The sequence below is a fragment of the Gekko japonicus genome, unplaced genomic scaffold, assembly GCF_001447785.1.
Source record: "Gekko japonicus isolate JY-2015 unplaced genomic scaffold, Gekko_japonicus_V1.1 scaffold375, whole genome shotgun sequence".
Classification (NCBI taxonomy): Eukaryota; Metazoa; Chordata; class Lepidosauria; order Squamata; family Gekkonidae; genus Gekko; species Gekko japonicus.
The window spans coordinates 768575-783059 of NW_015173134.1; positions in this window are offsets into that span (position 1 = coordinate 768575).

The window sequence follows — 14485 nt, forward strand, 5'->3', positions numbered from 1 at the left end:
TCATCTGGTGATCAATTGTAATAGCGGGAGATCACCAGGCACTACCTGGAGGCTGGCAACCCTAAGTTGCTGGCTGGTGTGATGAGAAGGGACTGAGAGGGAGGCATGCCCACAAGAGTGGGCAGTGGGTGGACTCTGCAGAGTAGAAGAAGAAGAGATTGGATTTATACCCCGCCCTTCACTACTCAAGGGAGTCTCAGAGCGTCTTACAAACTCCTTTCCCTTGCCCTCCCCACAACAGATTCCTGATCAGCCCTATTTGATACATAGGCTATGTGCCGGTTATAAGCTATTCTGAAGCTGTTAGGAATCAGAGAGGTCCTTTTTGGAAGTTGTATGAGTATGGTGAAGCAGAACTGATGTTTGTATGAAAAAGAAATATCGAAACGAAACGGTTACTCCGGGGAAGTTCGTCCTTCACTTCTTCATGACGTCTTGCATGTTCATCTCGCGGCGTCTACATTGAAAAAAGAAAAAGATTAAATATTATGGAATGATTATTCTGTCATTGGTCATACAGTATTTTGTATTAGTTGCACCATTACGGTATTCTTGTATGTAGCACAACTATAGCTCCTGCCAACCTAGCAGTTCGAAAGCAAGAAATTGCAAGTAGATAAATAGGTACCACTTCGGTGGGAAGGTAACAGCATTCCATGCACCTTGGTGTTTAGTCATGCCGGCCATATGACCACAGAAATGTCTTCGGACAGCGCTGGCTCTTCGGCTTTGAAATGGAGATGAGCACCACAACCCTAGAGTCGGATTCGACTGGCTTTCGAGCAAGGGAACCTTTACCTTCTTTACAACTATAGCACAAGACTGTCTGCCCTTTTCTCCATTTTCTTTGCCTTCATCTAAACAGTGTTTCACTGCCTTCATTATTATTATTTTTTTTTAAATCCAATTGTAATGTGGATCGATGCAGTAGGAGGGTTGGTAAGAACTCAAGAGAGATGAGCGGGTAGGGATGGAAAGGATATTTCCCCCCAAATGCAGCCTGCACAGTAGCTATGAAAGTAGACGTTGGGGGGTCTGCTTGGCATTCTCTGCAGGGCTGCAACACACCCCCAGTTAACAGCTGGGCAGCCCATACTTAGGCTTCAGTCCGAACAACATTTTCCCCAGGAGTAAGACCCACTGAATGAAATGTGACTGGTGTATTTATTATTTATGTACTTCCTTCATTTACAGTCCACCTTTCTCCCTGAGGCTCAAGGTAGATTACGCAGTGCAAATCAACGCAAGCGATAGGATGTGACCTAATGGGCAATGTAATCTGCGTAGGATTACAGAAATTTCAAAGAAAGCAAAAAGCATTAGGCATGGTATGTGAAACACTGCAGAAACTGAGCAAGATTTGAGTCCAGTTGCATCTTAAAAACCAACAGGGTTTTTCTTTTCTTTATATACACATATTTTTCAGGGATTGTCCTTGATATCTGCAAAAATTGCCCTTTGTATTGTGTTTCCGTACTTCTGTTGTTCATTCCTTTTTCCCTATCCTTTTTCTTTATTCTCTATCCCCTTAAAAAGTTAAAAATAAAATTTATTTTTAAAAACAACAACAAGGTTTTCAGGACCCTTGACCTTCAGAAGCTTGTGCCTTGGAAATCATGTCGGTCTTTAAGGTGCTAGAGGACTTGAACCTTGCTCTTCTTGTGCAGACCAACATGGCTATTCAGCCAAAACTATTTCAGAAAATGGTATTACATAAGTAGAGGACAATGTGGTGGGAGCGAGATAATGCATACAGCAGACAGTGCATACTCTACACAGTGGTCTAGTCCACAGTCTCATTCTTTGTGAAAAGCATCTTCCAAGTATACCTTGGAAGGATTTCTCTCGTGTGTTGTTGTGTTTTTTAATCATTTTTTTTAAAAAAAGAGATCTAAACTATGTTGTCTGGAGAAGATGACAGTGAATTGGTGCCTGAGAAGAACTGAGAATATGCAGTGTAGACATTTGGGGTGTGTTATCTATGTTTACTTCATTTAATGATTGCATATCTGTCTTTGACTCCTTTATCATGTGAATCTGACAATGTACTTGTATCTGTCTGATGTTTATGACAGGCATAACCTTATCATCTCCAGAGAAGCCAGAAGGGTTTCCTGTGCTGTTCACATTACTGGTCAGTCACATTTGTTTCCGCCCTGCCTACAGCCTTTGTTGAGTTGATAAAATCAGTTTAGGCTAAGAGGTGAGTGGCCTGATCAGTTTCATCCAGTAAACTTCCTAACAGACCAGGGGTTTTAATCCGGGATTGCATTTTTACATCTAAACCCAACACTTCAGCCATTCTACTACAATGCATAGTTTGCAATAGAATAAAGTTTGAGTCCAGTGGCACCTTTAAGACCAACAAAGTTTTATTCTGGGTATAAGCCTTTGTGTGCAGGCACACTTCTTCAGTGTGGATGCACACAAAAGCTTATACCCAGCAGAATAAACCTTTGCTGGTCTTAAAGGTGCCACTGGACTCAAACTTTGTTCTGCTGCTTCAGACCAACACGGCTACCCCACCTGAATCTAGTTTGCAATAGTATTTGTAAGCCCAGTTGCATAAGGCTGGGTTTTCTTCCTGCTGCTCCTTCTACTGGAGGAAGGTTCTGCAATCCCATGTATGTATTTATTTAATTCATTTATACCCCACCTTTCTCTCCAACTGCAACCCGAAGTGGCTTCCATCATTCTCTCCTCCATTTTATCCTCACAACAAACCCTTTGAGGTAGGTCAAGCAGACAATGCGTCCCAAACTCACCTAGCAGGCTTCCATGGCAGAATGGGGATTTGAACCTGGATCTCTCAGATCCTAGTCCAACACTCTAAGCACTGTACCACATCCTAGGCAGAGTTATAGCCTTCTAAGTCCATTGACTTTACTGAATTTAGAAGGATATAAGATCTGGATCCCAACACTGCCTGGCCCTTCCGGGCCCTAAAGAAGCCAGACTAGCGGTGACGAGAGCCAGGGCCTTTTCTGTGGCGGCCCCGCACTGGTGGAATGAGCTCCCAGAGGACATAAGGGCCCTGCGGGACCTTCTGCAGTTCCCCAGGGCCTGTAAAATGGAGCTCTTCCACCAAGTTTTTGATTAGGGGCTCCCAGTGACATCGTGGCCCTGGCCCTAACATCAGCACCAAAGTAACATCAGCGCCAAAGTAATATCTGATAGCCTGGCAAGGAACCTGGAATATAACGATTGTTATATCTGGATGCCGAAAGAATGCCGCCATTGTTTACTTGCACTGCTAGTACTTTGCATTTTATTGTGGTTTTAACTGTTTGAATATTTGTATTTTTATATATATGACTGTAAGCTGCCCTGAGCCTGCCTTCACGGGGAGGGCAGGATATAAATAAAATTTAAAAAATAAAATAAGTCTGTTTAGGATTGCATTGTTAGCTAAGTCAATGGGATACAACCCATTCAGCTTTGTACCCAAACAATTTGGGTTTGGGAACCTATGCGGGGGGTGTGTGTGTGTCTTGCATGTGTATGAAATAGCAAAGCCCAAGAGAGCTACAGAAGTATAACTTCTGAATATGTTGACATAATGTGTCAGACTTGGTTTAGTTTAGAATTGCTTACTAAAGTACAAATATAATTGATATCAACAACGAAGTGTGTGTGTGTTTTCTCAGTCCACAGAGGTCTGCAGAAAGCTGTGTGCCACAGCGAGTGGTACTGAAGATACTTTTCCCGCCAGCTAGCTTAGAGAAAAGAACCCTCAGCCTCTGTTGTTATCACCTCAGTCTAAGCACCCCACATTCCCTTGGCTGCAAAGCACTTAAAAAACAACACATTGATCCAAGTGCTAATAAAATCCATGTCTGTATGTCAACATTGCTTGGGTTAATTACCCCTGGGTATCAGATAATTTTGGGGGGAAAGATATCTACAAAAAGATGTTTAAAAGGAGCAGGCGGTAGAGTTGCAGAAGAGGAGCGCACGATTTGCAGACTAGACCTGCGTGTTGACAGAAGGTCAGAGTGCCAGTTCCTTCCTACTGACAACCAACCACCCTCCAAATCAGCAGAACTCACTCGGGCTCTCATCATATGCAGAATCGAAGATCAGAAAGCAGAACAGGGAGCTTCTCCACAGCATGACAAGTGAGCTACTGCGATGATGCGGGAGTGGACAAAAGTGAGAAGGACCTTTCTTAAGATCCAAAGAGGGTGTCATAAGCACCAAACATTCCGTTCAGCCATTGAGAAAGAGCCTTAACCTAAAGTTTACATCTCAAAGCTAAGCATGTTGCCTCAGAACTATCTAAAGGCCTGACATATCTGAAGGACCGCCTCTCCCCATATGTGCCCTGAAGAGCCTGGTGCTCGCTGGATCAACACCTGCTGGTGACCCCTGGCCCAAAGGATGTCCACCTAGCCTCGACCAGGGCCAGGGCTTTCTCTGCCCTGGCCCCAGCCTGGTGGAATCAGCTCCCACTGGAAATCTGGGCCTTGTGGGACCTTTTATCATTCCGCAGGGCCTGTAAAATGGAGCTGTTCCATCAGGCCTTCGAGGGAACCAGCAGGCGTCCATTTCAGTTGGCCTCCCTCCTCTAGTTCCCAGTATCCACTGATTCCCTCTATGTGACCCTAACAGGTTTTTTATGTAATTGCTGCTAACTTTTGGATTTTATTGTTTTTAATGTAATGTAATGTTATTGTAACGAGTCTCTGACTCTGTTTTGTTGTGATCCGCCCTGAGCTCGCTTTGGGGAAGGCGGAATAAAAATCTGAAAAACAAACAAATAAATAATGTAGTAACAAAATAGTATTTCATTTGCTTCCTTACACACATCCCACTCCACCCCCATCTCCAGCAGCAAGGCAGCAGGGTACTGCTGTCCCTGATTTTTTTTTCCCCTTTGGAGGAGACAGAATACTGGACTTAGTCTTTTCTGTAGTGTTTTGCTTTATTTAAACATTTATTTACCTGGCGGCAGATTGGATCACCGGACACAGATCCTACAATCTTCACGTGCTTCAGCCAACTCCCAACAGGGTCTATTTTCCTATCTCTCTTTCTTCCAGAATCTAAAATGCTACACTGACACTCTTCTGATTTCTCCCTTCATCAGGGGTGGGGGTGGAGCTAATCTTTTCCAAGCCCTAATGGACCCTTGGCTAGTACCATTCCTTGACACTTCAGGCTGATTGAGAAGAGATCTACACTTGCCAAGAAATGTTACTGTGACAGGCTGCTTTTAAAGGTTTAAAAGTATTGTATAAACAGATAAAGGACTGTGAACAGTTAATTCTTCACAGAGCCAGAGAGCCTTGAGTGACAGGCTGTTCCAAGAGATCTGATTGGTTAGCATCAGCTGAGCAGAGAGAGACTTTAGATCTGAATGCTGAGAGTAGTTTAACACAGACAGGAGAATTGGGGAAAGTTGGCAAGGATGAGTGGGTAGTTAGACGGAGACTCCCATTCAGACCAAAAAAAGGGGGATAGATCTTTTAGTGAGAAGAGAATTTCCCTACCCAATCAAACAGGGAGTTAGGCAGAGATCCCTGGTCTGGTGTGGTTAGAAACTGCCTTTAGAGACCTTAAGAGTCAGTTAAAAACTCAAGATGAGTATTGGTGTTTCAAGAGAAGGGGTTTGGGTCCTGGGAAGAGGGTATCAGCCTTCTGGAAACCAGAGAGTCAGAGAATACTCAAAGAAAGTGGACTGGGGTGTTTGGGAAAATAGTGGAACAAAAGCCTCTAAGCATAAAGATTTAAATTACTGTGAAAAGCTTAAGAAACTCTCATTAGCCTGAAACATAAGAACTAAAGTCTGTGCATGTACTGGTTTTACTTCAGAAATTTCAGCCCCTGATTTCACCTGACCATTCCCTTCTATGTTAAAGAAAATATTGTGTTATTTTTAAATTTTAAAACATCTTGAAAGCCAATTAAGTTGTTAAAGTGGGCTCCTGATCCTTGCCTCAGGTTCCTGGACTGAGCCAACAGCCAAAATATCATACTGTGATATGGTGGGACAGCCAGAGTTCTTCAGCAAAGAAAAAAACACATTACTAGGGCAGCTCAGTCAGTAAAGGGAAAGAAAAATGGAGGGAAAAATCTTGCCACTGAGGGAGGGAAATAGACGGGGCCATGGCACCTTTTATTTTGTCATGAAGAATAATCAGAATCCAAGCCCATAACCATAATACATAGCTCAGTTACTATTGGGTGGTAGGTAGAATATGCATGTCAGACCCATTCTGCGGTTAACTCAATTGGTTACAGTTATTGGGTTCAATTTAAGGCACTGGTCATAACCTACAAATCCTTTCACGGCCTTGGACCCACATACTGGGCAGGAACGTCAGATCAGCAATCAGCCCTGTTAAGTCCGGTGCGTAACAATGAGTCGAAGACTACAGCCCCATACACATGCTTTTTTTGTGTGGTTCCCACCTTGTGGAGCAGCCTCCCTGAGGAGATCAGGAAGCCCACACACACACACACCACACTCTGCTACCATTTTGCAGAATGTGGAAAGCAGACATGTTCAGGAGGGCATTTTTATGAAGAGATTAGAACTGTAGTAGAACAGAATTGGAGCTGCGGTGGCTCAAGTGGTTAAGACGCTGAACTGCAGGCTGTGGAAGGTCAGTAGTTCAGCAGTTCGAGACCCAGGTGCCACATGATGGAGTGAGCTCCCATCTCTAGTTCCAGCTCCTGCCAGCCTAGCAGTTCGAAAGCAAGAAATTGCAAGTAGATAAATAGGTACCACTTCGGTGGGAAGGTAACAGCGTTCCATGCGCCTTGGTGTTTAGTCATGCCGGCCACATGACCACGGAAATGTCTTCGGACAGCGCTGGCTCTTTGGCTTTGAAATGGAGATGAGCACCGCAACCCTAGAGTCGGATTCGACTGGCTTTCGAGCAAGGGAACCTTTACCTTTACCTTTACTAGAACAGAATTGCTCAGGGGGATGCTTGTGCCTCTGTAACTCACGTTTTGCATTGTTGTATGTTATGGCTTAGTCAATTTGGTAGCCCCATTGCATTGTTTACAGGATGTTTTATGCCATCGGGTTCAAATGTTTAAATATATTTTATATTTGGTCATCCACCTTGAGTCTGGCAGGCTGTAAATGAAGTAAATGGATGAACAGTTGTTCTATGGCTGGTGAGTTAGAATAAAATATCTTGGCCCAGAGTCAGTGGCATACTACCAAGATTAGTTATATAATTTTACTCCCCCCCCCCATCATGATGCCATGGTCTCCACACACATGCAGACCACCTGCCATTGCCAAGGTTTTGTTGTGCAGCTTGACGTTTCCTAATAATCCCCGGTATTTAAAAAAAGTAATTTTCCTGCTGTTATTCTTTCAGAGATAAACTCGAAAACGTAAGCGAAACACATTTCAAAAGCAGAGTACCTGGGAATAAATACAAGAGCAAATACCACATAATACCTTTTATTAATACCAGCCAAAATAAAAGTATGACATGGCTTTTGTGTTTGGATTTCACTTTTGGCAAGCCCATCTGCCTGCAACTTCAGTCTGCTTTGGGAATAAACACATTACTTTTCTAACCTCCTGATCTCTAAATCTCATGAGCCCAACTTCTACAGAGTCATTATTTTGTACATTTAGAGCTACAAATATCAGACTCCTAGCTGGGAAGATCCAGGGCTATACTATACTCCAGACTGCCTCAGATACTCCAGACTGACCAGGCCTGTGATCACAAAGCAAGCAAGCTGAGATTTGTAGTCTCCAGTTGCTACTCAAAGTTCTGCTTCTTCTGTTTCCTCCGGTGTGGTACAACTGTCGTCTCAAATGAACGCTGAAAATGGCTTCTGGAATTTTGGCTTTAGTGGCAATGGCCTTTCAGTGAAGAGAGGCCGCTTACCACAGATTTGGACATTTGGAAGCCTACATTGCTTTTGAGCACCACGTAGTCACTTCCATGTGATCTCTCTTCCCTTCCTTTTTTTCCTTTTTGAAAAAAATTACACCCTGCTTCTCAGACAGGTTGGGCCCTTCAAATCAATAATAATGCCCAGTGGTTGTCATTGACTGGCTTTCTCCTTTTGCCTCCTTTCAGAGAGCAGCATGAAGGCTTTGAAGGGGATGATGATGGCTATAGTCCTTTTTCTAGTCCTCCCTAGATGTTGTAATTAGGGTTTCCAGTTCTAGGTTGGAAAATACATGGAGATTTTGGGGGTGGAAACTGAGGAGGGCTGTTTTGGGGAGGGACTTCAGTGTAGAATTGCCAGCAGTGTTCCCTCTAAGCTGAGTTGGTGTGAGCTAGCTCACAGTTTTTTAGCCTCTGGCTCACACATTTTTGTCTCCGCTCAAGAAGGACAGCTCCAGAGCAAACTGATTTATGCAGCAGCCAAATCACTCGCTCACCACTTTAATGGCAGTAGCTCACAAAGTAGAAGTTTTGCTCACAAGACTTGACAGCTTAGAGGGAGCATTGGTTGCCAGACCCCCATTGTGGGCTGGGGTCCCCGGTTTCTGGCACTCCTCTCTACTGCTGGCCAGCTGGCTGCCGGGGGCGGGGAATTACCCCCACCAACAGGCAAGAAGCCGCAAATAAACACAATGTGCCTACATCACCTGGAAGTGACATGTTGTAGACATGTCGGTGATGTTGGGGGGTGAAGCTCTGTTTTTTGGGCAAAACTCTATGGTTAAAAGCTAACTGGGTGATGTAGGCATTTATTTCCAGCTTCTTCCCTCCCTGCTCCCAGTAAGTGCACCCCAATCCCCCACCCACACATCTGCTGGACCTGGCAACCTTACATCAGCACAACAAAACCATAGAGTTCACCTTCCAATGCAGCCATTTTCTTCAGGTGAACTGATCTCTGTCGCCTGGAGGTATGTTGTAATCCCAGGAGGTTTCCAGCCACCACCTGGAGGTTGGCAGCCCTAGTTGGAAGGGACAGAGCTTCTTCACTCAGGCCCGGCTGTTCACTGGCCCCTCTGGTTTTGCCCTCCCAGATTCTTTCCCTTCCTGGTAGTGCAAAGAGCTTTTGTGGAGATGTGGCTCAGTCCTAAGCAAAGCCACCGCCTTCTAAGCCCATTGACTTCAGTGCACTTAGGAGGATGTAACTCTTTTAAGACTTCAGTGTAAATCTGCTATGTCTCTGGAACAGATCATTGGGAGGTATATGAATGGACGCTAACAGGCTGCATGTGTAAGCATATATCAGGAGAGGAACAATGGGCTTACCAGGTGCCCACTAATGGTGGGCAAACGTCTGGTAATTGTTGCCGATGCCTCCTGATGCCCATCTTGTTGGCAGGTGGAAGCAAGTGGCAAAATGGGTGGCAGTGGCAGTATTTGTTGCCACGGGATGACCTCACTTCTGGCGTGACCTGGAAATCCATAGAGTTTGGGGGCAAGTGCTAGAGTGTCATCCCAGTGCGATGGGTAACTCTGGAAGTGATATTGCACAGCACTGTAGATCGCCAGCTCCCCTCCGTAAGAGGGGAGGAATGCTAAGAAGAAGAGAACCAGACTAGAAGGCTGCAGGCAAACACCTGAATAGGGAAGCCGGCAGAGGCAAATGAAACTCCTGCGTTTCCCCAGCTGCTATGGGGGTTCTGGTCCCAATGTCAGCAATTGCTTTTGTGGGGGCTCATTGTGGGGGCTCACTGTGGGCATCTCCACAGTGTTCACTGATCCCAAACCCTGATGTTGATCCTGACAAACACATAATAGTGGTAATGGTCATGGACATATACATTTTAGTTTTTCGTCCCCCCCCCCTCAGAAAACAGTGGCAGTGATTACTGTATTTTAGGGATGTGTTTTGGTATCTGTAGCTGGAAAGGATGTATATTTCTTATACCCCCTCCTCAATTATATGGACAATTATTGGAACCATCCCAAAATTATACGACAGTCTCAATTTGAATCAACAGTTTCCACATTTCTAGATCCATGGGATTGGAGGTGGTCATGCAAAGATCTCAGAAGCTAGGATCCCATGAGTAAAGGCTGTAAAAGAGAAATCCAAAGTCCATCGCTGAAAACCAGACATCTGCTTTGACTATTTTAAATAAAACTTGTATATTTGTTGTAAAAAAGAAAGTCACCATAACATGAATTGATATGATCTGAACAAAATTAATCCAGGTACTTGAACTGCTTTAACCTGAAGAATCTGAAGAAAAACTAAACCATTAAGCTGAATTCTTTCCTAGATTTTCACTTGTGCACATACAGTTCTTTACTTCAGAGCCCTATCAACGGTCACCTTGGATGTTAGTACCTTCTATACAATGATTATCACCACAAACCTAAACCAAAAATTCTAATTAAAAAAATAATCCACATGCACAAAAATTCTCATGTTACCCTAATGATGACATTTTGGTTTGGGAATCAATATATCTGGTTGACAGTAAAGATTAGTTCCACAGTAAAGATTAGTTCCAAAGTCCTAAGTAATTTGGATCACAGTAATGGTAAACATAAAGCGATTTTATCAGTAACAAAAAGGCATTAAGTTAAAAAAGGGTCCACGTTTGGAGGGAGAAGTATAATGGTGTTTGCAGGGTGCTATAGTGGAAAGGGGGGCAGCAATCTCATCCTTCAGATAGCTGCATAGATAGCTGCTCAGAGATATAAGTGGGGTCTATGCACCCTCATGAGACATGATGGCCCTTTGTACTTGCATAGCACTCTTGTAGTGTACAGAGTTTGAACTTTATCCAAAAAGGAGATCCACACACAGAGACCTATTTCCCTTAATGAGTTTTATTGCTGGTAGGATTGCCAACAGGCCTGGAGAAAAATGCCCTGTCCCTTAACAGAGGCTTATTGTGTGGAAATGGTCCCTTGATGCTTTTCGTGGCATGGAGGTAAAGAACTTCTCATTAAGCATATAATAACGGAAGAGGACTCCCCCCCCCCACTCTGGGCAGTTGAAATATTTCATTTGGATTCAATGTACCTAACTGATATTAATGGAGATCCAGAGTGGTGTAATGTTTAGACTGTCAGACTAGGATCTGGGAGACCCAGATTCAAATTCTGACTCCGCCATGGAAGCTCGCTGGTTGCTCTTAGGCCAGCCAACCCCAAGCTGTCATGAGGATATAAGGTGGGATATAAATATGTAAGGTGGGATATAAATGGTTGAAAAAATAATGAATTTTAAAATGTCAAGGGGGAAAGGCAGATTCAGGTGGGTAGCAATGCTTCCTCTAAGCTGTGGAGTCTTGTGAGCAAAAATTCTACTTTGTGAGCTACTGGCATTGAAGTTGTGAGTGAGTGATTTGGCTACTGCATAAATTAGTTTGCTCTGGAGCCATCCTTCCTGAGCTAAGACAAAAAATTGTGAGCTGGAGGCTAAAAAACTGTGAGCTAGCTCACACTAACTCAGCTTAGAGGGAACAGTGGTGGGTAGGCCTGTTGGTCTGAAGCAGCAAAATAAAGTTTGAGTCCAGTGGTAACTTTAAGACCAACAGAGTTTTATTCAAGGTATAAGCTTTCATGTGCAAGCACACTTCTTCAGATACAGTTAACTATCTTTGGTTCTAATAGCAGCTGGGGTAGGGGGAAGGGGACAAAAGGTGATTTCATGGAATTTGCCTTTTTCACCACCACTACCACGTGTGCAAGCAGTGAAAAAGGCAAACCCCATGCTGAGGATTGGAAGGAAAGGAGCTGATAGCAAAACAATCGAGACTGTAATGTCCCTGTACAGATGGATGGTGCAGCCTCATTTGGCATACTGTGTACAGCACTGCTCGACGCATGTGAAAAGGATATTGCCAAGCTGGGGAAAGTGCTGAAGAGGGCAACCAAGATGATGGAGTTGAAGCATCTTTCGTATGAGAAAAGGCTGACAAGTCTGGGACATTTCCATTTAAAAGAGAGATGATTGGGGGGGGGGGGACACACGTGACTCAGGTTTATAAATCTATCTATGGGGGAAAGTGGATTGATAGAACTCTCTCCCAAAATACTAAGGTGTGACGGCACCAAGTGAAGTTGCTGAACAAGAGATTCAGGGCAGACAGACGAAAAGAAAATGCTTCTTCACTCAATGAGCAGTTAATCTACAGAATTCATTGCCAGTGAATATTGCGATGGCCACGGGCATGGAGGAGGATTAGATTCCTGGAGGACTGGTCCCTCAGTGACTGATAACCATGGTGAACAAAGTAAACATGTCCAAGGACAACAAACAAACAGTGCTGGGGGGCACCATCATGCCAGTTTGGTGTAGTGGTGAAGAGTGGCAGGACTCTAATCTGGAGAACCGGGGGTGATCCCCCACTCTGCCACATGAAGCCAGCTGGGGGACCTTGGGCCAGTCACAGCTCTCTCAGAGCTCTCCCAGCCCCACCTACCTCACAGGGTGTCTGTTGTGGGGAGAGAAAGGGAAAGTGATTGAAAGCTGCTCCGAGACTCCTTCAGGTAGTGAAGGGTGGGGTATAAAACCAATTCTTATTCTTCTTCAACTTCTCCCCCCTGTTTTTGGAGCTTTGAGGCACCTGTTTGACTACTATATGAAACTGGATTCTGGACTAGATGGACCACTGGTCTGACCCAGCAGGGCACCTCTTACATTCTGTCCAGGAAACTACAGATCAAGATTACCCTCCCCCTTACAGCCTCAGTCCAAATGGTTGCAAGTAAATGAAAAGAATGACATGAGGGGGGGATGTGGAATGGTATCTTTATAGCCCAGTCTCATCAGATCTCAGAAGCTAAGCAGGGTCAGTGCTTTGTGCTTGGATGGGAGAATGCCAAGGAAGGCAATGGCAAACCACCTCTGCTTAATCACTTGCCTTGAAAGCTCTCTGGGGTCACCATAAGTCAGTTGCGACTTGACAGCACTTTACGGGCACAGGCGCAATAACACGAGGGGACTCTATCACCTACATCTCATGCCCCAAGAAGCTTTTGATTAAGGCATAAATCGCATTTTTGAAAGAGCAATGCAAAACTAAACATTTGATCATTCAGATACAACCACGTTGGCATAGGAGCTTCATTATCAGCTGTCAGTCACCCCAGCCTTTCAGCTAATATTCTAAACCTCGCTTATGGTACTGTGTGTGAGTATATGGGAGATATTTAGCCATAGAAATTTTAGTTGCCTTTAGTGCATAAATATTTAAAGTTTACGATTATACATATAATGCATTTTAGATTTTATTGTTTGGCTTTTATAACTCCTTTAAGCCAGGGAAAATGTGGGTGGGGGCGGGGTTGACTTTACGCATAGCTGTTTCTGGGTAACTAGGAAATATATTTTATGATCATTTGCAAATGTAAACAAAAATCTTCAGCCATTCCTCCTGGACAATATTGGTTATCTCATAAAAATAACCTTCAAGTTTTGACATTCCACTGCAGTTTCATCCCATAATATAACAGCTCTGGTGTGCATAGTAGCTATTTTCTTGTTCAGAAATGCCGGCCCTCAACCTACTCAGAATCAGTTATCTGTCTCACCCAATTCATCAAAACTGTTGAAGATAACTAAGCAGCATTTCGGTGGAATACAAAAGCCATCTATCACATCTCCACAGCTATATTGTTGCAGATGGTCCCCAAAGGGTCCCGTGAAAGACTCTTTCGATGGAAGCATAGATAAAAGGAAATAATTAAAATACCGTTGGGAAAGAAGATCACATCAAGTGTATGCCTCTTTTTTATTTTCTATGCCTCCAAGACTTCTTTTCTCATTACCACCACCACCCCTACTAAAGGCAACAGCCCATTTGTGGACGTGTAGGACACAACAAGACGACCCTTGCCTAGCTAAGCTGTGAAAGGAAGCTAGGAGCCTGACATGTGTTGCATGCCATGGTAACCTCAGGCTAGACTACTATAATGCACTCTACCTGGGTCTGCCCTCTAAGTCTACTCAGAAACTCCATGAAGATAGTTTCAGAGGGTAGCCATGTTGGTCTGGAGTAAAACCCAGTAGCAGATTTGGGCCCAGTAGCAATTTAGGGACTGACAAGATTTTCAGAGTATGAGGTTTCAAGAGTCAAAGCTCTCTTCATCAGACATGAATGGACAAATGGAGCTTTGAATCTTGAGAACTTATACCCTGAAACTATTGTTGGTCTCTGAGGTGTAGGGTTGCAACCTCCCCAGTCAGGGCAGGAGATCCCCTGATTTCAGAGGCTCCAATTCGCCACTGGCCAGCTGGCCAGCAGAGAAAGCCCCACCCTTGAATAGCAGCATCCTGCGGGGCCGCCACCGATGCGATGATGTCACTGGTAGTGACGTCATCACGCTGGGACTGTCACGTGGTAATGCTCTAGCATTTTGGGGGGGACTCCATGGTTTGCCCTGAACGCTAGAGTGTTGCTGCGTGATGACCCTGGCATGATGACGTCACTACTGGTGATGCCATCATGCCGTGCACATGAATCACACACAGTGGAAACATCTCAAGGGGGAGCCAGGAGGCCCCCGCTGCAGGAAAGGTAAGACATGGCAACCCTACTGAGGTGCTACTGGACTCGAATCTAACTGTTCAGAAA